We start from the raw sequence: 26,276 nt of genomic DNA, 5'->3' as shown, positions 1-26,276 counted from the left end.
GGAAAAGAGCAAAATCAAAATCCAAACCAGACTATAGGCTGCCATTGTCAGCTTCCCCATCTTTGATGCTCTGCATGTGTATTTAACTGTGCCGATTTCCTCAAATAAGCATAAAATGGAGTCAAGTAATTAATTTATACTTAAAACCACATACGTCCTCCCAACATATAATGTTTTCTAAGAATACAATGGCAACCAATTTCTGTGTTCACAAATGCCTTTGCAGAAGAAGCTTTACCCCTAAATAACACTAACCAAAAGTTTTCCATTTTCATTCAGTATCTTTATTTTATCTTTGGCATAAAAAAAAAGAGAAAGAAACTTTTGTAAGATCTGCCATATCTTCACATAACATTTTTTTGGTACATGTGCTAATGTGGTACAGACAGACAAGTCTTAGATAATTTCTCCCACTTCACTAGCATTCTCTTGTCCTATTTCTTTAAGTTCTTTTAGAAGTGCCTCTTCCAATCAAAGGAAGGTGATTCATTTCAAGATCTATAAATAGCTGTAGATTTTAAGATTCTTCTAGCACATTGTATTCCCCTTTCTCTGCAGTATTCATTTTCTTCCCAGTTTTCTTATTCTTACACAGTCTGACAAATATTTCCCCACAGGGAAAGCTATGACAAATGCGCTAAACAAAAGAAACTGTGCCAAGTACCCAGAGGGTGCTTAATACTCACTTAATGGACGGAAAAATAGCAAAGGTGTCTTTCCAGCCCAGGTATAGACTTTAGCACTGCTAATGGCCACACATCTCTACGTAAGTGCACACGCCACAGATCTGGAAGCTCTGGGAGAGGCTGTGCTCTCTGAGACTGTGCAGTGGCCACTGTCATCAGTCAATAGATGAAATGGCCAGCCCCGCTTTCATTACTGTTCTGAATCTCTAATGCTTCTTGGGGAAATCCTATTTGGATTCAGAATCTGAGGGAAAGGATTGTGATTATTTGGTGATTTAGCGACTTTATTTATTGCCACTTGCAATAATCAGATTATTTTTTCATTTATTTTTATCTCACTCTTGAGCCTCTTTTAGGTCATGCATATTTCACTGCGACACACTTAGCCATGTGTTACAGGCTGTCAATGCCTAATCTTTAGGAGTAGTTTGTGATTGAATGCAAGATTTTGTTCCAAGATTTAAATCAAAGAATATTTTGGTAATATGTCTAAAAGAGAGTCAGCCTGCAGGAGTAATGCTGGACTGTCTAGTTGACCATCTTGTCTATAATCCAAGCTCAGAGTTTGATGGCTCCATGGAGGAAACCCTTGGTTTTGGATATTTCAGTTTGTTCTCTGCTCTTTCAAAAGGCCTGTTTTTTCAAAGAGGAGTGTAAGAGACCATTGTTTGAAAATTTAGTTCTCATTGTAGATGATTAGGTGGGGTTGGGCATTTTCCTGTCTGTGATCATAGCTGACCTGCCCCAGGATGACCAGGGAGAACAATCAGTTTGGAGAGAGCCCCAGGAAAAGGCCACAGGATCCATCAGTGCCTTCAGCCTGACTGTTGGAGCATGCAGCCGCGTTCCCCCCCCCCCCAAAGCCTGTATTTCCATGTTGAGATTCCTCAATAACAGTTGTCAGGAAATTTTCAGTTTTCCAAATCCCTGATTGTGGGAAGAAGTCCATCAGGGAGATGGGAAGCAAGTATCATAAGCTACTTGGAAAAATTATCTTCACAAGTAACATAGAGACATTACTGACTAGGAGGAGTCTACAGACTTGAAGTTGAAGCAGTTGCAGAAGAAGCAAACAGAATGAAAGGTTAAGGAGGACATCTTGGGGGGCCCAGGAGGTCACAGTCTAATTAGGCACCCTGCTCCTTTGGCGGTATTTATAAGTGCTTGCCCCGGCCTTGTCTGCTGCTAATGGTTGAGGCATTTTGGTAATTAAAATGAATATTAATAAGCACTCATGGCATGCTTTAGACAAATCCTATGTGTGATAGTCTAAGAAATAGCAAGTTTTACAAAGACCTCACATCAGCAAGTTGGGCTGGTTCTGTGTGATGTCGTGAATCTCATCAGATCTGACTATTCTGTCACCGCAACACTATCTGCTGATGTTTGCAGCTTTTTCCCAGTGTTCAGCTACTGCTGTAATTATAGTTCTTAGAATTTCTTACTTTTATTCTTAAACGAAATTTTCAGAAAACTATAATAATGATTAAGGAGCATAAAGCTGAAAGTATTTCATGAAAAATTTGTTTCAGAAATTGCCAAGAGTTCTAGGGAGTTCCAGTTTCTTCTAAATCCTTGGAGACTCAAAGGAATTGGAAATGCTGCCCTTATCTTTATCTCCTAAATTTCTCTTCGAGTCTGGTGCCCTTATCTCTGCCCCTAACCTGAGCTGCCTTCTCTTTAACTTGAATTGCCGAACCAAGCCGCAAATGTATTTTTTGGCTTATGACAGTGGCTGCTGCCAAAGAACTTCCCATGAGTTCACTCTGTCCATTCCCTACACTGGAGTCAGAGAGACACGCAGAAACACAAGTCTGTTCATTTTACCCCCTCGCATAAGGAGGCTTACTGGCTGCCCACATGGGAAGGTGCCTAACTTCACTAGTAACCTGGAAAGTGAAAATTAAAACCACACTTAGAGATCAGTGAACACCTGTCAGGTGTGGGGCCGGGGTGGGTGCCTAGTGTGGGTGAATGAATGGGTGCACAGGTGAATGAGAACGAGACGCACAGGTGCATCCCTGCTGTGTCCTGCCTTGGGTCAACCCCAGGCACCTCGCAACACTGGGCTTTGCCCCAATTAGTTTTTCTTCTCTGAGGCTGACAATCACAACCTTCCTTCATTTATTACCAATGTATCCATCCCAGGAGAGAAGTGGATACTTAAACACCCCACTTTTCCCCCCTTGAACATGGGGAGACTGTACAACTGATCCGGTATTTCCTTCCTTTTGAAAAGTCATCAGACTGTAGCAAATTATATAAAAACTCACTCAGAAATATTAGCAGTGCCATTTCTTCCTGTTTTGCATAATTTCAGTGAGAAACAAATGAGATAATGTACATCACAGGGCTTCCTATAGCACAAAGTGTCACACAGTATCAGTGCCCAAGAGTCTGAAATCAGCCTGCCTCCTCTTTACAAGACCCTGCCCCATCCGCTTATATCACAGGGCCTGGCCTCAGCCTCCGGCCAAAGTGGACAATCCTTTTTCTATTTGGGAAACCCCTTTTCTGGCTCTCTCTGCCCTGCTCTGGGTGTGCTGTATTCAAGTACTTCTGTAACAATGTCTTCATTCTGTCTGTACAAAATGAATTTTAGAATCAAACCTACCGAGTTTTGATTTTTGACTTTGCAAGCTTAGAATTCTCTTTACTTTTAACATTGCTGAGCCTCAATTCTGCATCTGTAAAATCAGAAAACAGTCTCTCCCTACCAATGGTGTTTTGAAGATTAAATGAAGTCCTGTGCTCAAGTAACATTTTTATTATCTGCTTCACAATTAATGTAAACTTATTTCCCTCTGAGTGATTTGAAATAATGGGGAACTCACCTTCTCTACAGGAGAATGTAAAAAAACAGATTCTGTTTGGTAAGGACTATGAGGCTGGGTAAGGTAACTGTCAGTCCCATAACAAAGGGAAGGGATTTCATCACACGGAAGCCTGCCAGCCTCACCCAACACTACCAAATGTTTTGGGTGATAGAAGCACTGGACTAGATACGACAAGGTCGCTGACTGCTAAGCAAAGGCCATTGTTTGCAAGTACGTTCTAGGGACAAGATGGTTACCAAGTCTCAAATTTATAGCTAGCTCGGACTTCACCCTTTGGTGTGGGGGTCTGAGGAGACCACTGCAGCTCATCTGGGAACCACACCCTCTCAACAGATACCAGCTGGTCATCCCCCAGGGACTTTATTTCCTAAACCTGGAATTTTCTGGGGAATTATAATCTTGAACCAAGACAGAATAGGGATGACCTTGTCATAGGCTCACTGTGGGTGTATGTGAGACCACCCCATACAGGCCTCCGATCTAACCATCTCTACCCTGAGCATTCCAAGGGTCCTCCCCAAGCTTACATCCTGTTGAGCATCTGCCCATGGCAGCTTTTACCTCAGAATCAGGGACATTTCCCCTTGGTTTTAAATCAAAATCACTCCTGCTATATTTGAAGCTCCCCCTGTTCTTCTTATTCTTTTAACAGAGAAGGAGCAGCTTTTCACCAGTACAGCTCCCAGAAACACCCTTCCTCTGCTTTCTGTTTTCTGGCCACACTTCCACTGACGTTCCCAGCTTCAGCTGTGCCCACCACAGTGCTGGCAGCCAGCACAACACACGGCAGGCTGCCCCTGGACTGCTTTTAGCCAGTGTCCTCTCTCCAGCACTTGAACACAAGCAAGTATTTGGCACACAGGGTGCAAGTTTGCTTATTTCCACTCTGACTTAGTACATGAGTTGAACCAAAAGGGTGTTGACCAGGTACAACCTGATAACCCCCATCAGGGCTTGACGGCATCATCTCAATTTCAGATACTATGTTCTGTGTCCAATTCAGGAGGTACACATTTCAGTTGTGAAAATAGTCACTGCAGGAGGATTAAGAGCAGGAAAATGGTTGTGAAATTGACCAGTGTCAGAGATAGACGCCACGAGGGAAGTCCATCCCTGGTGGGCAGGGCAGAATCAACCTGGGCGGGAAGAAAGCATATGTGAGTTGAAGTCCTTTTTCCATTGTCCTGCTCCCAATAACAGGATGTGCATTTTTATATGAGTGTGGTTTGACTGCCCTCTTGTGTCTCAGGGTGTTATAAACTTGTTGAACCTAAAAATGTCTTCTCGACACTGTTCATAGATTTTGAGTCACAGAACACAAAATATTAGAACTCTATGAAAATTCTATTAGAGATAATATAGTGAACATCATCAACTTTGTATAGTTGGGACATAAGAAAGGAGAGGAATAGACTAGCTCAGCCTACCCATTAGAGAGAGCGTAGCAAAGATTAATCTCTTTCACTTGTAGAGTATGTTCATTTCACTGTATAATATTGGGGGGTGGATTACATTCTTGTTCTTTAAATTGGATCAGAGGTGCCTGAGGACAAAAAGTTACTTTTTTCTGACTCCAGGGCCAGAGTTCTTAATTCAGACTTTGCTCCTCAGTTCTTCTATATCCTTTAGTAGGGAAATAGTGGGTCCTTGTCACTCACAACCCCATTCTAACTACTGTGCAGAGCTTGACATGGTAGATTTTAAATCAGTATTTTTTGAGTAAGACAACAGATGAATGACTGGCAGGATAATTTGTTGAAATATTATTGGTGAATTTTTGTTGTTCTCATTGCTATTGTTATACAAGTATTTGTGGAGCAGGTTTTAACAAAATGCAATCATGAAACAACTGTCTTCCACCCACTCTTCTTTCATACCTGCTTTTTGTGGGGCTAGTTGCCTCCCTACACACACACACACACACACACTCTCTCTCTCTCTCTCTCTCTCTCTCTCTCTCTCTCTCTCTCTCTCTCTCTCTCTCTGTCTAAATCTAGGGGAGGTCTCCTGACTTCTGTGATTACTTTAGGACATAAAAATTACCTCTGGTCACTTTTAAACACAGTAATTTAATTTTCTAATCACTTGAAGGTAGACTTCTCCACTGTTCTAGTGCTAATCTTAGGCATGGGGAGAGGATAATTATGAGATGCCACTTAACCTATCAATCTGGCACAGAGAATAGCTTGTAGTAGTGAATTTCTGCTTCTGGAAATGTCAGACTAGCATATTTTAGAACAACCCTTTCCCTACAATTATAAAGACTGAAAAAGATACTTGGTAAAAATCTGTCTTGAAGGTATTAGAGAATTACAGAAACCATTAAAACTTGAGAAATTCAAGCTTCCTCAGAGACCAGAAACCTAGAGAGGTGACCCCAGCCCTTTTGAAGGCATTGTGCCTGAAATGCTGGCGTTTAGGAAGCTGTGACAAAGACTAAAAAGACTAAAACGATGCATGGAAAGTAGCAGATGAAAAGCTAAGAACCAAAGCAGAGTTTTAATTAGTCTCATAGGATTGGGGGAAATTGGATTTCAGGACTTACCAAAGAGAGAGCTCCTTGGAAATTATCCCAGAGTTTGCATTGGGAATCCTGCCCTCAAAAACAGTCCAGCCTGCACAGAGAGGGAAGCTCATCTATGTCATTATCGAGGCCACTTGTCTCCACGCTAGCTGTCTGCCAAAACTGACAGAAAATCCTCTCTGGAGGAGGAAAACATCACCCAGAGCCTCAAGTAATCTGTGCAGGTGTTTATGGGGAGCCAGATATTGGCATTCTCAGATGGGAACTTTAATAGGGTCATGATTCATGTGTTCTAAGAATTAAAAGACCAAATGTGATCTTACAGTAGATAACTGTCACACACACACATATATATGTATCTTCTTAGAACTGAAAAATACAATAATTGAAGTTAAGATGTGATGCAGTTAAAGAGAGTTAAGACACCAGAATATAGGTCAGAAGAACATACTAAGACTGAAGCACAGAGAGACAAAATGATATCAAGTACAGAAAAGAGTATAGGAAGCATACACATCATTTAAATCCCAGAAATGGATATAAGGAAGAATAAATCAGAAGCAGTGTTTGAAGGTCAGTGGCTGAGTATTATCCAAAACTGATGAAAGAGGTCAGGATAGATATTCTAGAAGGTCTACAAATCTAAAATGACATAAATACACAGAAAGCCACACTTGAATGAATTGTAATAAAACTCATTTTAAAAATCAAAGCAAAAGAGTCTGGGAACAAAGTGAACTTAAAAAGCACAGACAGGGCCTCCCCAGTGGTGCAGCGGTTGAGCGCTGGCTTGTGAAGCTGCCTGCAGCCTCTGCAGCGCCAGTTGGATCCCCGGCAGCCGGGCTAGGGTCCCACATGGCACTCAGACTTCTGCCGCCCGCTGTTCCCCTCAGCAGTGTACTTCGTCACTCTGCCTGTTCTACTCTCCGCTCTGGCTCTGGTGAATTCTCTCACCCTCCCGTGCCTCTGACTGTACCCAGTGCTTGTGTAAATAAATAAATCTTAAAAAAAAAAAAGCACAGACAAATGTGATATGTTCGCACTATGGCATATTACACAGCAGTAGGAATGAATTTATAATTACATGCAAAACATTTTTTAAACTCTAACGTAATACTGAGCAAAATAAGGCATGGAAGGCATAAATTTTGAGACCGTAAAAATCATTAAGTACAAAAGAGAAACAAAACTATCATAAATTTATGGTGAAAAGAAATCAGAACAGTGTTAAACTTTGGGAGAGAGGATAGTCTCTCCCAAGAGGCAAAACATAGTTAAATCTGGACAACAAGAGGTAAAATATAGTTAACTCTAAAAAAAAAGTTGCATAAAAAATAATGATAACAATATCTTGTGAGATTTAAATATATGTACATACATACAGTTGTATATATGTATTAAAATATTTTAATATACTGTACAAATATTATAAGATTATAATATGTGTATATTAAAATAAACAACAATACCCAACAGATAGAATGGAGTAAAAGTATAGCAGTTAAAATGTTCTAAGGGCTTTGTATTGTCAAAGAAGTATAGTACTAATTTTCATAAGAAAACATTAAATTAAATGTTAATATTTAGAGCAACAGATAAAAGAATACCAAAATGTGTATTGCTAACAAGCAAATATAGAAGAATAAAATAGTAAAGATTAACAAGACCCAAATGGGAATATTGTAGGACAGATAAAAAACACATGGAAAGATAGTAGGTGACCCAAATATGTCAGCAATCACATTAAGTATGAATAAATCAAATACTTCTGTTAATTAAAGATTATCAAACTAGATCTAAAAAATCCAAAACTATTTTTGTTTACAAGAGACATTTTAATATATCAGGGTAAATAGTAAAAATAAAAAGGTTTTTAAAAGATTATGTAAACAGTACTACTATAATGTGAATATTTGTGTCCCCCCTAAATCAGTTCTTTGAAATCCTAACCCTCAAATGTGGAGTCCTTGGGAAGTAATTAGGTCATGAGTGTGAAGCCACCATGAATGGAATTAATGATCTTACAAAAAATTTGGCTCTAGAGAAATCCCTGCCCCATCTACCAGCCAGTCTGTGGCATTATGTTACAGCAGCTAGAATAGACTATGGCAAGGATGCGGACAGAAAGGTTTATATTCCTAGACAAATATCAGGCAAATTACTAAAGACCAAGAGAAACATATCATAGAGAGAAATGTCTTAGTCAACTGGGAAGGTTATGATGGTGAATTTTCTCTGTCAGTTTACCTGGGCTACATACCCAGATATTTGGTGAAACATTTTTCTGCATGTTTCTGTGAAGTTAATTTTAGATGAGACTTAACAGTTAAATCAGTAGTTGTGTAGTAAAGCAAATTACCACCCATAATGTGGTTGGGCCTCATCCAACCCAATAGACTCCCCTCTCTACCAGCAGTCCTGCCAGCAGACAGCCTGCAGAAGGGAGCTGCACTCTCTGCAGGTCTCTTGCATGCTGCCCTCCACTGCAGAACTGGGACCTGTCAAGCCTCCACCACACCCCAGCCAGTTCCTTTCTGTGTGTGTGCGCGCGTGTGTGCAAGCTGATGTAATATCTATATAGAAATAGTGATATAGATCCAGCTCTAAATATATGTTACAGTTGTGTGCCTTTTGATTCACAAGTTCCACTTCAAGTAATTTATCCACTTCAAGTAATTGAAGGATGTATAGAAAGATTCAGTTACAACAAATGTGTGAGCCCACATTGTCTAAAATGTGAAAACTTGAAAATTACCTGAGTGCCCAACAAAAGATTGTTTTTAGTAAATTGTGATGTGTTAAAAATAGAATACTATAAATATAACAGGAAACCAAATTTATTCATGTGGAAAAATATAAATGACAATTTATTAGGCCAAAAATTGTAAGTTATCAAACAACATTCTTTTAGGCTTCTGATTATGTTAAATTATTCATTGGGTTATAGTCAGTGAAATTATTACTGTAAATAGTAAACATTTTGGCAATTTTGCTTTTTACTTTTATTATTATCCTAATTTGTGTTTTTCTCCAGTGACAACATATTACTTACGCATATTTGCTGGTATCTTTTGCCAGTGCTTCTTCAAGAGAAGAGGCCTGAGGGGTCTTACAGTTGATGTGGAAGGGGAGCAGGGAGAAGGGGATAGGGCTTAACTGGGGGGGATATCTCCTTTGTCCCCTCATATTTCAGTAGTTTGGAAGGACTGATAGATTATTTTATTCTGTCCTGCCACCCATCCCATCTTGTAATCCACAGTATACTGCCTGGGAACTGACTGTTGGCATCTGTGCATGTCCTTCCAAGAAAAACTCCTCTTTGTGGAGCAGATTCCTATGGGAAACAGTGATCAGTGGCTCTGTTTGGGGTGTCTGAAGGCTTATCCAAGTGTGAATCTGTCACTCTTCTGTGGTTCATGTCAAGCTACCCACTCACTGCTTTAAACATACTTTGGAATTTGAATGTTACTAATGTGCAAAATGTGATCATTGCAGCTCCAGCGGAGTTTCGTTGTGGTTTTCAGTTTCAGGAATGTGTGCTTAGCAAGTGAAGTAATAGTGTGAACAGGGTTTGAGTTTGGAAATGAAGCCTCTGCTGTTACAAGTAGCTTAGGAGCCCTCCATCTGCTGTGGACAAGTCCCTCACTAAAAAAATGCTTGTGCTCTTTTAGGAAGTATTTACACTGTCCACATCCGGTCAGTTTAAATTTCATATGTAGGAACATGGACTTAACAAAGCTAATGTCTTTAAAAATAACTTCTTACTGTGCCAACACTTAGATGAAGCATCAGGATATCCTTCTTCTACTCTTGGAAGGTTGAAAGTTACAGGCACACACACCATCCCAAATGGTCACAGGACATGCTCAAGGATACACCTCCTAATGATGAGGGTCAGATCACAACCCACTTCTTTTTCACACCAAATCCATTTTCTATTTCCATTGGTTTATCTCCTCCTCTCAATAATCTTACTACTTTAGTGTGGTGTCTCTCATCATTAATAAAGTGAGGTTTTCTTTTTAATTTTTTATTGCATTACTTTTATTGAGGTAACAGTGTTTTACAACATTGTATATGTAATTTAGAGTTACAGGTTCACACCTCTTCAGATGTATGTTACTATACCTTCCCACCACCAAATCACCCTGATCCTCCACCATAGTCCACTGTGCCCCCTCACTACCTTCTTCCTCTCTTCTCACCACCCACCTTGGTAATTAACATGGTCAAAGTAGTCATCTTACCCAAATGCAATTCCTGTCAAAGTTTCAATGACATGCTTCAAAGAAACAGAGGAAACTTTACTAAAAATCATGTGGAACCACACAGGACCCCAAATAGCCAAAGCAATCCTAACAAAAAGAAGAATGGAGGTATTACTCAGATTTCATATTATACTACCAGGTTATAGTAATCAAAACAGCATGGTGTTGGAATAAAAACAGACATACTGACCAGTGGAATAGATTTGAGAGCCCAGAAATAATTCTACACTTATATGGACAGTTAATTTATGACAAAGAAGCTAAGAGCATAAAATGGAGATGGAGTCTTCAACAAATGGTGTTGGGGACAGTGGACAGTCACATGCAAAAGAATGAAACTAGATCATATGAAAAAATTAGCTTTAAGTTGGGCTTCCCTGGTGGCACAGTGCTTTTACCACTGCAGCCTGAGTTCAGTCTCCAGGAGCTAACCCACATGGCACAGCAGACCTCTCCTGTCTTGCGTGCTGCTCCCCTCAGCAGTGTATTTCAGCCAATCTGCCTGTTCTGCTCCCACTCTGTGTCTGGTGAATCCTCTCACCCTCCACACCTCTGACCTATACCCCAATCTTCTATGCATAAATAAATAATTATTTTTTAAAAAAATTAGTTTACCAAAGTGGATTAAAGACTTAGACATAAAACCTGAAACAAAAGGCATAGAAGAAGACATAGGCAAAACACCTCATGACATTGGCAGCAGTGATGAGTTTGGGGACTCAACTCCAATGACATGTTAATCAAAAATAAACAGAATTACATCAAACTAAAGGCTTCTACGCAGTGAAAGAAACTATCAAAAAATGAAAAGATGCCCTACTGAGTGGGAGAAAATATTTGCTCACCTTACATCCTACAAGGGACTAATATGCAAGATATACAAAGAACTCGTGCAACTCAACAAAAAGAAAACACTTTTAAAATGGGTAGAAGAGCTAAATAGGATACTTTTCCAAAGACTTAAAGAGGGCCAAAGGCACATAAAAAAAGCTCATTATCATTTACCATCAGGAAAATGTCAGTCAAACCACAGTGAGGTACAGTCTCACGCTTGTGAGAATGGCCCATATCAAAAAGACAAGAAGCAGCAAGTGTTAGCAAGACTGTAGAGAAAAACGGAAACCTCTTACCTTAGTGGTGGAAATAGACAGGTCCACCCCTGTGAAAATGGATTTTTCTCGAACTATTAACTATAATCTACATTCTGTTAATCCCACTGCTAACTAATTACCCAAAAGATGCCAAAACATGAATTTTTTTTTTCTTTTTTTTTTTTTTTTCTATTCATTAGGACATTTGTATTGAAAAGCACATTGAGCAAGAACCTATTGATTTACATGTGCTTATCAGTAACATCATTTTGTCTTTTTTTTTTTTTTTATAAATTTTATTGTTATATTCCCCATACAATTGCAGCCCCCCATTCTGACCCCAATCCCTCCCCTCCCGCCCCCGCCCCCTAAAAGTGTCTCTGGTTCATAGTTTTTTGTTGATTTTGATTTTCACTTTCTTATAGTTTTTCATTTTCCTGGTCCATTATTTAAGTTTTCTAGATTCCTGCTATGAGTGAGACCATCCGGTATTTTTCTTTTTCTTTTTGGCTTATTTCGCTGAGCATGATCCCTTCCAGCGCCATCCATGTTGCAGCAAATTGCATGTGTTTATCTTTTTTGAATGCTGAGTAATATTCCATGGTATATATGTACCACATCTTCTTGATCCAGTCATCTATTTTTGGGCATTTCAAAGCTTTGGAAGCTTTGAAAACATGAATTTAAAGAGATTTATGCACATCTTTGTTCACTGCAGCATATACGACAGCCAAGTAGGAGACAGTTCATGTGCTCAAAGACAGATGAGAGGATTTAAGAAGATGTGGTATATATAAGTGACAGAATACTACTCAGCTGTGAAAACAAGATGAAATCTAGTCATTTATGACAACATGGATGGAACTGGAGGGGATTATGCTCAGTGAAATAGAAGGAGAACGTCAAATACCGGATGATTTCACACATACGTAGAATTAGAGAGAAAAGAAACAGAAACCAAACCAAACCAAACCCTAGAAATCTGACTGTAGGACTGAAGGAAGTGAGAGGTTTCATAGATGGAGAGAATGGACTTGACTTTCCCAGCCCGATAGGCCCCTTGCTGGTTGTCAGTGCTCCCTGGCGCCCTGCCTCAGCCCTGCTTCTGCCCGAAGCTCTCCACAAAGCTCACATCTGATATTTTCTTTTTTCTTTTTTTTTTTAATTTATTTATACAAGCACTGGGCAGAGTCAGAAGCGCGGGAGGGTGAGAGAATTCACCAGAGCCAGAGCCGGGAGCAGAGCAGGTAGAAGGACCGAGGTACACTGCTGAGGGGAGCAGCGGGCGGCAGGAGAGGTCTGCGTGCCATGTGGGACCCTCCTCCGGTGGCCGGGGAGCAGCCGGGGATCGAACCGGCGCTGCAGAGGCTGCGGGCAGCTTCGCAACCGCTCAACTGCTGCGCCACCGGGAAGGCCCACGTCTGATATTTTCAAGGCACTATTATGCTGCGAGCAGCAGATTTTAATGCCTCTAGTTGTCACTCGTTATACCTTCGTTAATTTTCCCATGGAATTAAAATCCCTACGTGAAAGGGCAAAGAAAGTTCAGCTGCATGTCCCATACCTGGCTATTCAGGGGTTTGGTTCCCTGAGATTTCCATGTAGCCTCCAGAGTGGCTTTCGTTGTCTTTCCTGTGGCGGTTTGTGGGAAGTATAGTAAAGTCACACAGAAACCTCTGCTTTGTGTCTTTGTTGTATCTAATTTTAATAGCTTGTCATTTTCATGTCTGAGGAACTTGGGGGGAAATGTTTTCACATCACGTGCCAATGTCCCTTTCTCTCCCCCCTCCTCATTCCCACTGGTAACCAGTATGTTTTTCACAGAGCCTAAAAATTATTTTTGTGTGATTTGCCAATTTTTTTTTGTTATTTATATTCCACAGATAAGTGAAACCATCTGGTATCTGTCTTTCTCTCTCTGACTTACTTCACTCAGTGTAATCATCCTAAGATCCATCCATTTTGCACCCAAAGGCACTGTGTCATCTTCCTTAATAGCTGAGGAGTAGCCCGCTGAGTATGTAGTCCGGTTTCTTTATCCAGACCTCTGTCAGTGGGCACTTAGGTGGTCCCATGAGTGGGTTTTTGTGGAGAGCACTGCTATGAACACTTAATAATCTTTTTGATTTATTTTCATATTCTTTGGGTAAATACCTAGCAGAGGTTTTGCTGGAACAATTGCAGTTGGGATTTCCCCCCCTCCTTTTTTTTTTTTTTTTAATTTTTTTGCTTTAAGTCCTCTCCATGCCACTTCCCGTGAAGGTTTCACCAAATCAGATTCCCACCAGCAGTGGATGAGTGTTCCCTTTTCTTCACATTCTTTTTTTTTTTTTTTAAATATTTATTTATTTATTATACAAGCACTGGGTACAGTCAGAAGCGCCGGAGGGTGAGAGAATTCACCAGAGGCAGAGCGGGGAGCAGAGCAGGCAGAAGGACCGAAGTACACTGCTGAGGGGAGCAGCGGGCGGCAGGAGAGGTCTGCGCGCCATGTGGGACCCTCCTCCGGTGGCCGGGGAGCAGCCGGGGATCGAACCGGCGCTGCAGAGGCTGCGGGCAGCTTCGCAACCCAGCGCTCAACCGCTGCGCCACTGGGGAGGCCCATTTCTTCACATTCTTGCCTTCATTTTAAAACAAAAACTGCTAACAGGTAGGTCCACGAGACAGCAAAGTGTCTCGGCAGCCTCTGTGTGCCTGAAACATCGCGGGTGATCTTTACATCTTCTCAGACACATTAATGTGCCTTTACCTTTTATTTTTCGTCAACCACTTTTGAATTCTCTGCCTCCAAATCTGAGGTGGCCTCAAGATTGATGGAATGAGAGTGAGACATATTTAGAAAGCTAGAAGCAGAAATTTTTGGTCCCTGTTTTCACCCGAGGCGTCTGAGGCGTGGAGATACTGAGAGCCACAGAGCGAACCATGTGGAGGCGACGCTCGACAGAGAGAGCCGCGCATCTCCCCGCTCTGCGTCCTCCAGCCCAGACCCCTCCCTCCCTCCTGAGTTGGCTTTTTCTTCTCTTCTTTTTGATTTTAGCATTTCAGAAGTTCCTCTTCTTTTAAGCCACTGCCAATACAGGGTCAATGAGGTAAAAGTCCCTCTACCAGCATGGCAGCAGGCACTGACATGAAACACTGAAATGGCTCTCATCTCAATTCCAAGGCATCCTCTGTGAGTCCTGGGTCAGGAGAGTGTGCTGGTGTCTCACTGTGACACCTTTGTTGGCCTGTTTGTCCCTCCTGGGGTCTGATCTTGGGCAACTGTGTTCTTCCTAATGCACCAAACAGGGCTTCCCAGATGTTGCCATCTGCCCCTCTATGGGACAAAATTGTCACTGGTTAAGAACCACTTCCCTAAGGGAAGGCATTTTGAGGGAAGATATTAATTCACGTCCTTAGCCCTCCTTGTCTTGGGCCTCTGCCAGCCTCGTGTGTTTGATCCTAACCCTCAGGAAGGGGCCCATTGACTTGAAGAAAGGAGCGATTCCTCTCCCTTCCTGTCGCACCCCCTTGCATCAGTGTGTGGGGAAGGGGCTGTGCTCTGGGACACATTATGGTGTATCATTTGGTGATGTAAATGAAGCAAGGCGTAACTGAATGAATGCCCTGGCCCCAAATAGTCCAATGAAGGAGGTTCTTATAGTCCCAGCCCTTGGGAAATCAGCCAGTGATGTTCTGATCTCAGTGAAACGATATGGTGGGTGTGGGGTGCCGCCTGCCCCTCTGGGTGCCTGGGCCCTGAGAGGTAGACTGTGAGAACTCCCAGCCTGAGGATGCTCTGTCCGTGCTTGTGGGGTGCTGTGTACGAGTCAGTTCACATGGCAGCAAGCTGTCTCCCTGGGAGACAAATAGTGGAGCTGTTAGTGCTGGGTCACAGGAAGGTCGCAGTGACAGGGAACGAGATAGTGCTCGGCCTGTCATGAGCATTCAGTAAATGTCCTCGTGATTTTCCTTCCTTATGTTACAAAGGAGGCGGCATGTTCTCTGCCAGATAAGAAAGGACCTATTCTCTGTTAGCCACTGTTTTGCAAAGCAAAGGTCAGCAATTTCTGAACAAATGCAATAGGAGAGTGACCTTTTTTGTTTACTGGTTTTGCTCATTTCAGACTTTGGCTTTTTGTGTGAATTGTAAAGATACTGTTTATTGTAGAGAACATTGATAACGACGTAGCAGTGCAACGGCACAGAACATAATTCACAAATATTCCTACTGCCAAAGAAGGTGCGGCAAGCAAAAGTGACATTTTTTGTCATCTTCCTGTCAAGATTTTGTCTTCTATGATTTTTATTTATTTTAAGTTTTGTAAAGATCATATTGTGTGACTCACATCCCCAGCAAAAGCAGGTGATGCACTTACAGTGGAGTAACTGGAAGGGAGTCTATAGAAAAGTCTATTCACAGGGCCATGTGTGAGGAAGCGATGTCGCAGCTCTGGTGGGGTGGTGGGCGCCCACAGCCTGAGGGGAGGTGGGAATTCAGGACCGGAACCCAAGCCAGAGGGCAGCTGGGGAGCCATGAGGCGGGCCTCTGAGGAGGAGATGGGTTCCTGTCCTTGCTCTCCTCCCTCCCTGCTAATCAGCCCAGAAGCCAGTGAGCCAGGCAACCCCCTGAGGAGGTCAGCCTCCCCAAACACAGGTCCAGGGTGTCTGTGGAGAGGCAAGCAGCAGACACCCAACACAAGCAGGAACACCATGTGGCTTCAAATTCAAACATTGTGGATAAAGCTCACCTGCCCTCTAAGGGGTAAACCTTGGCTCAAGTTTGTACAGATCCTTCCAGACACATTTCTAGATAGTTACCTGTATTGTATATGCCCTCAACAGGAATGTTCAATTTCGTTCCGCTTGTATGTGTGTAGTAACTGGTATGATGTAGTGTATTTTGCTAAACAACTTGCTTTCCGACTCCACAACATGGCTTGTAGTTTTTCCATGTTGCATTGTAGAGGCCTAACACATAGAATACCTCACAGGTATTCTACTGTGGTCCCCAATCTCACTGTCACCTGGGGACATGGTGGGATTGGCTCTCCCCCACTTTCTTAAATCCAAGAGACCAGTGTAATTTTCTTCAGGAGAGGGCTTATAAACCAATGCCACATTTGCGACTTCCAGGCAAAAGCTGTAAGAGTCAGTAAGCGCTCTGTTATCTCTCTGTTCTCCTGCCACTGGGACTAGGAGTGTCCTAGACCAGCACTGTCAATAAAAATATTGCACAGGGGTCTCCCTGTTGTCACAAGGGGTTAAGATGCAGCACTATGAAGCTGTCCGCATATACTGCAGCACAAGTTCTATCCCCAGCTAGGGAGGTAACCCACATGACACAGCAGACCTCTCCTGTCTTGCCCGCTGCTCCCGTTGGCAGTGTATTTCAGGAGATCTGCCTGTTCTGCTCCCTGCTCTGTCTGGTGAATCCTCTCAACCCCTGCACCTCTGGCCTGTACCCCAGTTCTTGTATGCATAAATAAATAAATCTTTAAAAAATATTATACCATCCACTATGAAATTTAAAGTATTTCACAATTCTACCTGTTTAAATTTTTAAAATGAGGTCAAATTAATTTTGTTAATATATTTTATCTACCCAATATAGCCAAACTTATTTCAATACATAATCAACATGAAAAATCATTGAGGGGCCTCCCCGGTGGCGCAACGGTTGAGTGCAGCCTCTGCAGCACCGGTTCAATCCCCGGCTGCTCCCCGGCCACCGGAGGAGGGTCCCACATGGCACGCAGACCTCTCCTGCCGCCCGCTGCTCCCCTCAGCAGTGTACTTTGGCCTTTCTGCCTGCTCTGCTCCCTGCTCTGGCTCTGGTGAGTTCTCTCACCCTCCCACGCTTCTGACTGTACCCAGTACTTATATAAATAAATAAATAAATCTTTTTAAAAAATAAAATAAAAATCATTGAGATGTTTTGCATTTTTAAGAAGTCTTTGAAATTCAGTGTGCTTTTTTCCATTTGCAGTGCATGTAGGTTCTCACCAAGCAGATCTCAAGTGCTCCGTCGCCATGTGAGGCTATTGGCTACCACGTGGGAAGCGCAGTACTGCCTGCATCTTGAGGACGACATGGAGCTGAGTCCAGAGACACGCAGTAAGTGAGAAATGAACCTTTTTTGTAAGCTATCAGGGTTTAGATATTGTTTGCTCCCACAGCATCACCTGTCTGCACAGCACATCATCATTCATTCAGTTATCTCCCTGTGGATGGACAGGTAAGTTGTTTCAATTATTTACTGTTAGAAAATGTGTTGATAAGTTATCTTTATATACATCTCTTGTGTCCATCTGCATGTTTTCCTCTGTGGCGATCCAGAATATGTACACTTTATTTTAACACATATATCTAAACAGCTGTCTAGGTTGATTTGAAAAGAGTCCACTTCTTTTTTTAATGTTTTTTTTTTTGTGTGTGTGTGTGGAAGAACTGAGGTATTGTCAGGGGAGGGGGGTAGGGGACAGAACAGACAGATCTACTGAAATATGTTGTATAGATACAACAAATTAACCTATTTCTTTAGATTTTTGGACAAATGGGATTTTTTTAACTTATATTACTCAAAACACTGTAATGAATAATTTTACAGTCAACTTTTTCCACATTATTATTTTTTTCAATTATTTTTTTCATAGGATAAAATATATGGGTTCAAAAGGCCCATAAATTTTGTTCTTGGTATTTGTAGCAGATTCTTTTTTCCCAGAAAAGTTGTATTAATTACACTCCTTTAGGGAAACTTTGGGTTTTCCATGCTATATATTGGACATTTACCATGTGCCATCCTGCTAGATACATAATGTTTCTAGAGCTTACAAGGGTCCCATGAAGTGAGTAAGGCAAAGTGACCTGTCCAGAGCCGCATGGTCAGGTGAGATAGGTGGGGGCAAGCTGGAGCTGCCTCTTGAAAGGAATGTAGGTTTTTGTTTGTTTTGCTTAATACTTGATTTTCCCCTTCACACATGGGAAAATAGTCACCTCCTTATTTTAGCCACAACTCTTGGTCCTAAATAATTCATAATTTAGAACTCCAAATAGAGGGAACTAATCATAATAATGGTTTCTTTCTAGAAAAGCATCCTTGGTGCTTCGAAAAGGCAATGTCAAGCTGTAGCCTCAAGAGGCCAGGAGAGGGCACTGCCAGCTCATAATTTGCTTTAGAAACAAACAGGGGAGCTCTTAAGAAGAGGCTACAATTTTGAGAAGGTTTCTTGGGGAGAAAGGGGAAGAGAGAGGAGAGAGACCTTCCACTGAAGGAATACTAAGCTGGTAGATGGCCTAGACAGTGTTTTCTAGTGAGACTCTGGGGTTCTCTATTCAGCAGGACTTATCCACACAAACCAGCCACCTTGTTTCAGAATGGAAGAGGGGCCATGAGACATTGAACAGTTTTAGAGGAAACCATCCCAGGTGTTTCTTGGTATCATTCTCATTCTTGCAGGTAACTATGGAATATAAATGGGGGGATAGAGCCAAATGCCGAGTTTCCTTTTGGGGTTCAGTACAGTTGCTCGAAGCCATCTTTGGGCATTTTCACATTGTGTTCCTCAGACACCATCAGTGGACTGTGTTATTTGGAGGCAGACTGTGGTGTCTGAAGACACAAAGAGCCACCCCTCCCCTGCTGATCTGAGCACCCTTCTTGCCAGTACTGAGACCTCACTTTCCTGACAGGTTCTCCTTCCCCCATGGCCACATCTCCACCCTCACCCTCTTCCACACACACACACTAAACTGTGATCTCAGTGATTTTTGCACAAGAGTTGGATCCCATCCCTTCCCTCCTAAAACCTCATAGCTGTTTCTTTCCCTCCATCTGTAAGATTAAAGCCAAGGCAAATCTTACATCACCTTCAAAAGTAAACCTCTACCCACTTTCCCAGCCTTGTCTTATGCTGCTCTCCCTGTGCCCTTCCTGTGACTGAGCGCCTACCACATCGAACTTGCCTTGGTAAAATAGTCTTTGCGCTGACTCATTTCCATAGTTTTGTACCAATCCCTCTGCCTGGAAAGTTCTTCACCTTTTCATTTAACCTACCGAATTCCTACTCATTCTTCAAAACCCACTCACCAGTCCCTTCTTCCTGAGGGCTTCTCCAGATCTCCAGGTATTGCCCGTCCTCTGTTGATGCGCTGCTGGATGATCTTAGGTCAACACCATGTGGCTGCGTTTTGTTTTGTTGGGCTAACAGTGCTCTGAACAGAAGGCTCCTTTGGGAAAGGAAGCATGTCTCATACGCCACCTTATTTCCAGATCCTAGCTTATGTCTGGCATGAAATCAAACCATAATAAACATCGTCATCATCGTCGTCGTCATCATCATCATCATCATCTAGACAGATTTTCCAAGAGTTTCCATCATGCCACAACATGCCATATGTACCATTATAAAAAAAGTTTGGAGTTTCTAAGCTATCATTACTTCTCATTTTATAATTCACATTTGAGATTTTTTTTTTTAATGCTTGCTTTCATTCCTTTCTCCTTCTGGATGCTTTTATTTGGAAAGAAGGGAGAAAATACCTGAGAATTTGGACCAAGATCAGCATAAGTTTCTTAAAAGAGATGGAATCTCAGTGAGAGGAGTTATGGGTAAGATTACAAGTGGGTAAGAAGTGAAACCTGCTGTGAGCTCTTGACAGGAGGAAGCAGAGGCCTGCAATGGGGAGGCGGGCAGCATCCTTGAGAGTGTTTGTCATGCTGTAGGGAAGGAAAGAGAGAGTGAGTTTGGGCATTTATTGCTCCTCTACTCTTCTACTTCTGCTCCCAATGGCGGGAATTAATGTCAGCGAAAGACAATTGCCAAGTGTCTACCAACTCCCGACATCCTTTCAGATGATAATGAGTTCTGAATGATCATTACATTACGTCTTGAAATGTAGAGAGTCGCTAACAGGAACATTCTTCACACAGAGATCTATGAACTTGTCACTTTGCAGTGTTCATTATTTTAATTATTGAGACTCCTTGTACGGATTCAGTGTCCACAAGGAAATCATAACCAACAACCTCTATGACCTCGTGCCAGCATGTGCCCACACACACAGACATGGTGTCTCCCATGTCCACTGTCCCCACGTGGGGTGACTCCATTTCCCTGGTGATGGATGGAACTTCTGGATTGAGACGAGCCATCTGTCTACCAAATGGCATTTCATTTCTAGTGCTTCAATCACATCTCCAATAATCACTTTCCCTAAACACATTAGTGGGAAATGATGTAAAAAATAATTAGGCCTAACTATCCACTGCATTAGAAATTGATGATATCTATGTTTTGTAAATTAGAAACATGTAGAAGAAAATGATGATTCTCAGGACTCATTGCTACAGGAAGATCTCTTCATTGTTGAGTAGAATTCATCCTAATAAGAGGAATTTTGATAACTTGGTGGTTCAAGGAAAAGAAGTAAAGACTTTAAATGAACAAAAGAACTACTTGGGAAAATTGAGCAGAGATGCTGGGAACTTGATCATGAGGGTAAACGAGGAAAGGAAGTTATTACCAGTAAAACTTGCTTCTAACCTTAGAGAAATTAAAAACATCATAAGAGACCTCTCCTGCCACCCGCTGCTCCCCTCAGCAGTGTACTTCAGCACTTCTGCCTGCTCTGCTCCCCGCTCTGGCTCTGGTGAATTCTCTCACCCTCCCGCGCTTCTGACTGTACCCAGTGCATGTATAAACAAAAACAAACAAATATAATAAATAAATAAATAAATAAATAAATAAATAAATAAACATGCCTCTATTAAAAAAAAAAAACAAAACATCATAAGAATGGATTAACATACCTTCTGTGAGAATCAGGTAGACACAAGGTAGACAATTTTGTTCTTAGAATATTCATGTCTGTCTTAAAATCTTGACACAACCTTATTAGACATAAAGTTTCTCATATTCCCACCAATTCATCTTAAAACAAAACCAAACTCTCCTATCCTAAACAAAGTACGTAGATCCTTTGTTCATTGCTGTACAAACCAAGCAAAGGGAGACTCTCCTGCATAGATACTTTTTCCTGTTTTCAGCAAAGTATTCTCTTTCATTGTTTTAATGTACTATATACTTTTTTTAAAAAAATATGTATTTTTACATCGTTGTTCTTTTTTGTACAAGTTTAATTTCTTCTCTGAAAGAGAAGAAATTGGTGTCCCACCACCAAGACACCTGTGAGCCGTCACCATAGTCCCTTGTGCTCTTCCCTCTCCTGCTTTGATCCCTCTCCCTTCCCATGCCCTGCTGAATATCTCCGATTTATAGTTTGCCTGCTAATTTTGTCTTTTTTTCCTGATCCCTTGTATGGTCCCCCTATATTCTTCCTATAAGTGAGACTATCCAATATTTTTCTTTTTCCTTGTGACTTATTTCACTGAGCATAATCCCTTCCAGCTCCATCCATGTTGCTGCAAAACCACATCCCAGTGAGACAACTCCGAAGTCATGCCCACCAGCACTAGTTGGACAGGGGCTTGGCAAATAGAGCAAAGCTGAAGGCAAACAATGGGTAGAAAGAAAAACACAAGCAAACGGGCAGGCTCTCTTGGGAACAATACACTACAGAGAGAAAGTCAACCTCCACAACCCATAAATACGGACATAGACAAATATACAACTTTTGTAAAGTAAATTTTATAGTTTTCCTAGTCATGAACTCTGAAAAAACAAGTAAAGAGAATGGGAGGGTCAAGCATACATGGTGGGGGTGCGTGTGTATGTGTGCACATGTAGGCATACTAGAATTTTTTTGTGGGAGGTTTTTTAGCTTTTTATTTTTTTCAGTCATGAGTGAAATAATTATGTATACATACGAAAAGTGTTGTTCTGGCAATAAGGCATATCTGGAATCCTAGCCAGTCACATTCTCATTCCTGCAGAATATTAGTCTGGGAAGGCTAGTCGATGGCTTCTCAGGCTGGAGCAGGATGCTGGGTGAGTGCCTTATGGAGACAAAAGCAGTTGGGCTGGGAACTCATTTTGCTCTCTGGTTATAAAATAATGAAAAGCTGACAAGTGTTCAAAGGGACCACAGATAGAAAACACCTGTGGCAATCTTTGACTCTGCATGAAGCTCATTACTACAAGCATGTGAGCAAAAACACTATGGGACTTTGCTAATATTCTCCGGGAGTGCTGAAAGGTGTGTTTTTCTGATGGTACAGGGGAATGGCAAATGTTCGAAGATAACTTACTCTATGAATCAAAAAAGAAATGTAGGATATTATTGGGGTACTTAAATAAGATGCCAGAAAATATGGCCTCTGTGAAGCAGAAGTCCTCAAGGGTAGGATAACCTAAAGTATAAGACAATATGTTAACATGGAGAGGAAAGATTTCAGGTAAACTGAAAATACAGATATACATATTAAAACAGTAATGGTAATTTATAAAAAGAAAATAGACTAGATATTCCACTAAACAATTATAAGAATTTCTGTGGAAAAATCCAAAATTATTGATGTTGAATCAGTAATCAAGAATATAATTGAATAACTCAATATAATTGAGTTCTTTTTCAAAAGGGGGTACATTAGTAAAGAGTCATTGGAGGGTATCTTACGACATCCCCAGATAGAATCAATGAAAATTATACCTAGATATAAAGCTGAGATAAGGTATTTTAATTATAAATAAAAAGACTTTTTACAAGCATCCTTTCGATGAACTATGAACAACCCACATAGAAATATATATCTAGCTGGCTCCAGACTCTTCCCATGTGATCCTAAGTAACAGAGGAATAAGAGAGCAATAGTTTTGGGGGGAGACGATGAAGAATGGGTTATAGCAATTCTTAAGTGAATACTCTCAGAACACTGATGTTAAGTAAATGTTATCAATCACTTAGGTATCATAAAAAACTTGAAAAAATAGCTTCAACTGATAAAAAGGCATATAAATCAAGATTTAGATGATGTATGAAAGTACTGGAATTTCATCAACCATTCAGACATTCAGAGTCTCTGTCCGGAGGAAGTAATTTTATATGCTAACATTTATTGTACAGTGATACTAAGTGAAGCATTTTTTTCTTCTAGCCAAAAGTTACAAACAAGATAAATGTCTAACATCATAGAGATATCCAAATGATGGATTAGTATTCACTCATTAAGTGTTATACTTAGGATTTTTTTTTCTAAGTCAGAAAATACACTACACATTTAAATAAAGAGAACAGGATGAAGTTTGTATGGAATAATCTTCATGATGTAAAAAAACACAGGAAAATTAGATTAACAGAAAATATTATAAATGTCAACCATGTATGCCTCTAAAGTAGGGAGACCATAGCTGTGTTCTATACTTTTGTGTAGTTTGTAATATTAAAGGAAAACCTTGAAGGTTGGGATGGAGAGAGCAGAAAAAAATCGTATAATTTTAGAACTTGAAAAGACTTTAGAGATTGTCTAATATTGTAATCCCCAACCATGAAGTTATTTCTGTATTCCTCAAGCAATTTTTACTATTTTGAATAGTAAAGCTATATTTGTTTTACATTACTTCTGTGATAATTTTTTTAAAAAGATTTATTTATTTATTTAACAAGCACTGGGTACAGTCAGAAGCGTGGGAGGGTGAGAGAATTCACCAGACTCAGAGCGGAGAGCAGAGCAGGCAGACTGATGAAGTACATTGCTGAGGGGAGCAGCGGGTGGCAAGAAGGTGTGCACGCCATGTGGGACCCTCACCCGGCGGCCGGGAATCCGAACCGGCGCTGCAGAGGCTGTGCGCAGCTTTGCAACCCAGCGCTCAACTGCTGCGCCACCAGGGAGGCCCTGTGATAATTTCTTTACAAATAATCCCTCCAGATTTACTCATTAAAAGGTCTAGAGTTGTAGCTCAGGTTTTCTAATAACTGGTCCAGTAGCCTTCTAATAGCCCACAATCTACATGATCTAGAATGTTCCATGGAGTGAATGTGGGAATCTGGTTTTCACTGGAGTAGACCAACATTTTTGCTGAAAGGGACACATCATGCAAAATACTTGCATTCTGACAGAATTGGCTTTCAAATATGACTCAACAGCTGAAAAGCTGGATGATTTTCGGTACGTCAATTAACCTTTCTGAATCTCTGTAACCTAATAGAAGGGGTTTAAGGATTTGATTGGATGATGCCTATGGAGTGCCTGGCACATTGCCTGGCATGAGACCTTGGTTGTATCTATTGAGTCTCTCCATTCTATCACTGAGACTTCAAAATTCTCAGTGATGATCTATTTGATATCCTGACCTCATCATTTGAAATGGGGAGCATTCTGTGCCCCACTTTCAAACATAACCAAACAGCTTTCACTTGCCCCAAGTGTCTTTTTTGTTACGGTTCCTGACTGAACACTGAGTTCTGCAGTTCCTCCTGGCAAGAGTTCTGAGTGGCTTCCTGCTTGCTTTCAAATCTGCCTCTGATTCAATCTGTCTTCTTTCCTCTCACGAAGCCAGTGGTAGCCCCCGTGGAGACCTCAAGCAAGGTTGGCTAAACCACAGGGAGCAGGCAGCAGGCAGCTACCACACAGGGAAACAACTCCCATCCAAGCTGGGCACCGATGTGGCATTCCCACTTTGCCGACTTCCTTGGTCTAAGTCATGCAAGGCCTAGACATACTGATGGAGGAAGCAATGTACAGGGCTAACATCTTTGTTCAGCTTATGGACAGACTCCAGGGAATGGCAAAGGGGAAGTTGAATTGGAACCATATTTAACCTCAGACTATGTCTCCAACACTAGCCTTTTCTCACTGACTGACACAAACCATTGCATTCTCACCCTGTCCTTATGTCTGAAACATTCTTACATCCCCTTTGAAGTTGTCCAGACTATAACCATCCTTTATATGTCAACTGTGATCACACTTACTCCAGGAAACACTCTCATTGCCCCCGTCTATTTCAATGCCTACCTCCCCTCTAACATCTGATTACATCCAGATGTTACATCCCTTACTTCAAGTATTTAAGGATTAAGACTCCGGAGTAGACACATGTATTTGAATCTTGGCTCTGCCTTGCATTAGCTGTGTGATCTTGAGAAAGTGACTAATATTTTCTGAGGAGTTTCCTCATTTGCAAAATAGGGGTACTATTAATACATGTCTCGTTGGGAGTGCTATGAAGACTAAAGAGGATACTCAATAAAGGACACAGAAAAGTGCCTTCCATATTGTAAATTATTTAATAAACATTTTTTAAGTTATTTACATTTTTCACTATGAATTCCTAAGGACAAGTTTGATCATCTGTTCACCCACCCACCCACTCACCCTTCCCTCCTCTCTCCCTCCCTCCATTTGTGCATTCAACCAGCCAACACTTGGAACCTAGAGATAAACCAGACCCAACGATTGTCCTCATGGTGCTGACACTTTTACCAGGGAAACACAAAATGCTAACAGGTTTATTATGATGTGATATAGCTGAAAGATATATTAGCTTGGAGCTCAGAGCCTGTCCATGTCTCCATTGCTGTGGCAGCTAAGAAGGGGCTTTCTCACTTGGCCCCTTGTGCTCTTTTCTCATTGCTCCTGGCTGCTCAATGAGGCTTTTTTTTTTTTAAAGATTTATTTTATACAAGAATTGGGGTACAGGCCATATGCATGGGAGGGTGAGAGGATTCGCCAAAGACAGAGTGGGGAGCAGAACAGGCAGACTGACGAAATACACTGCTGAGGGGAGCAATGGGCGAGACAGGAAAGGTCTGCTGCTCCATGTGGGATCCTCGCCTGCTGACCAGGATCGAACCAGCACTGCAGAGGCTGCGGACAGCTTTGCAGTGCGGTGTTCAACTGCCTGCACCACCAGGGGAGGCCCTCAATGAAGCTTTTTGGTTCCAGACAAAAAGCTGAAAGCTATGAGGTCTGGAAGGACCTGTATATC

General features: G+C 41.5%; 1 long non-coding RNA gene across 1 annotated transcript in view; it reads left to right on the top strand.

The window, feature by feature from the left end:
* The window catches only part of LOC129145631 (uncharacterized), a 235,005-nt gene that overhangs the window by 39,841 nt on the left and 168,888 nt on the right, over positions 1 to 26,276 (top strand). The window contains exon 2 of the long non-coding RNA XR_008551438.1: positions 17,375 to 17,502. This is a non-coding gene — a long non-coding RNA (uncharacterized LOC129145631). The remainder of the gene's footprint in view (positions 1 to 17,374; positions 17,503 to 26,276) is intronic.

The sequence above is a fragment of the Talpa occidentalis genome, unplaced genomic scaffold, assembly GCF_014898055.3.
Source record: "Talpa occidentalis isolate TD23 unplaced genomic scaffold, MPIMG_talOcc4v2.1 talOcc4.13, whole genome shotgun sequence".
Classification (NCBI taxonomy): Eukaryota; Metazoa; Chordata; class Mammalia; order Eulipotyphla; family Talpidae; genus Talpa; species Talpa occidentalis.
Note: the sequence above shows the minus strand (reverse complement) of the source record. Positions and strands in the feature narration are given on the sequence as shown.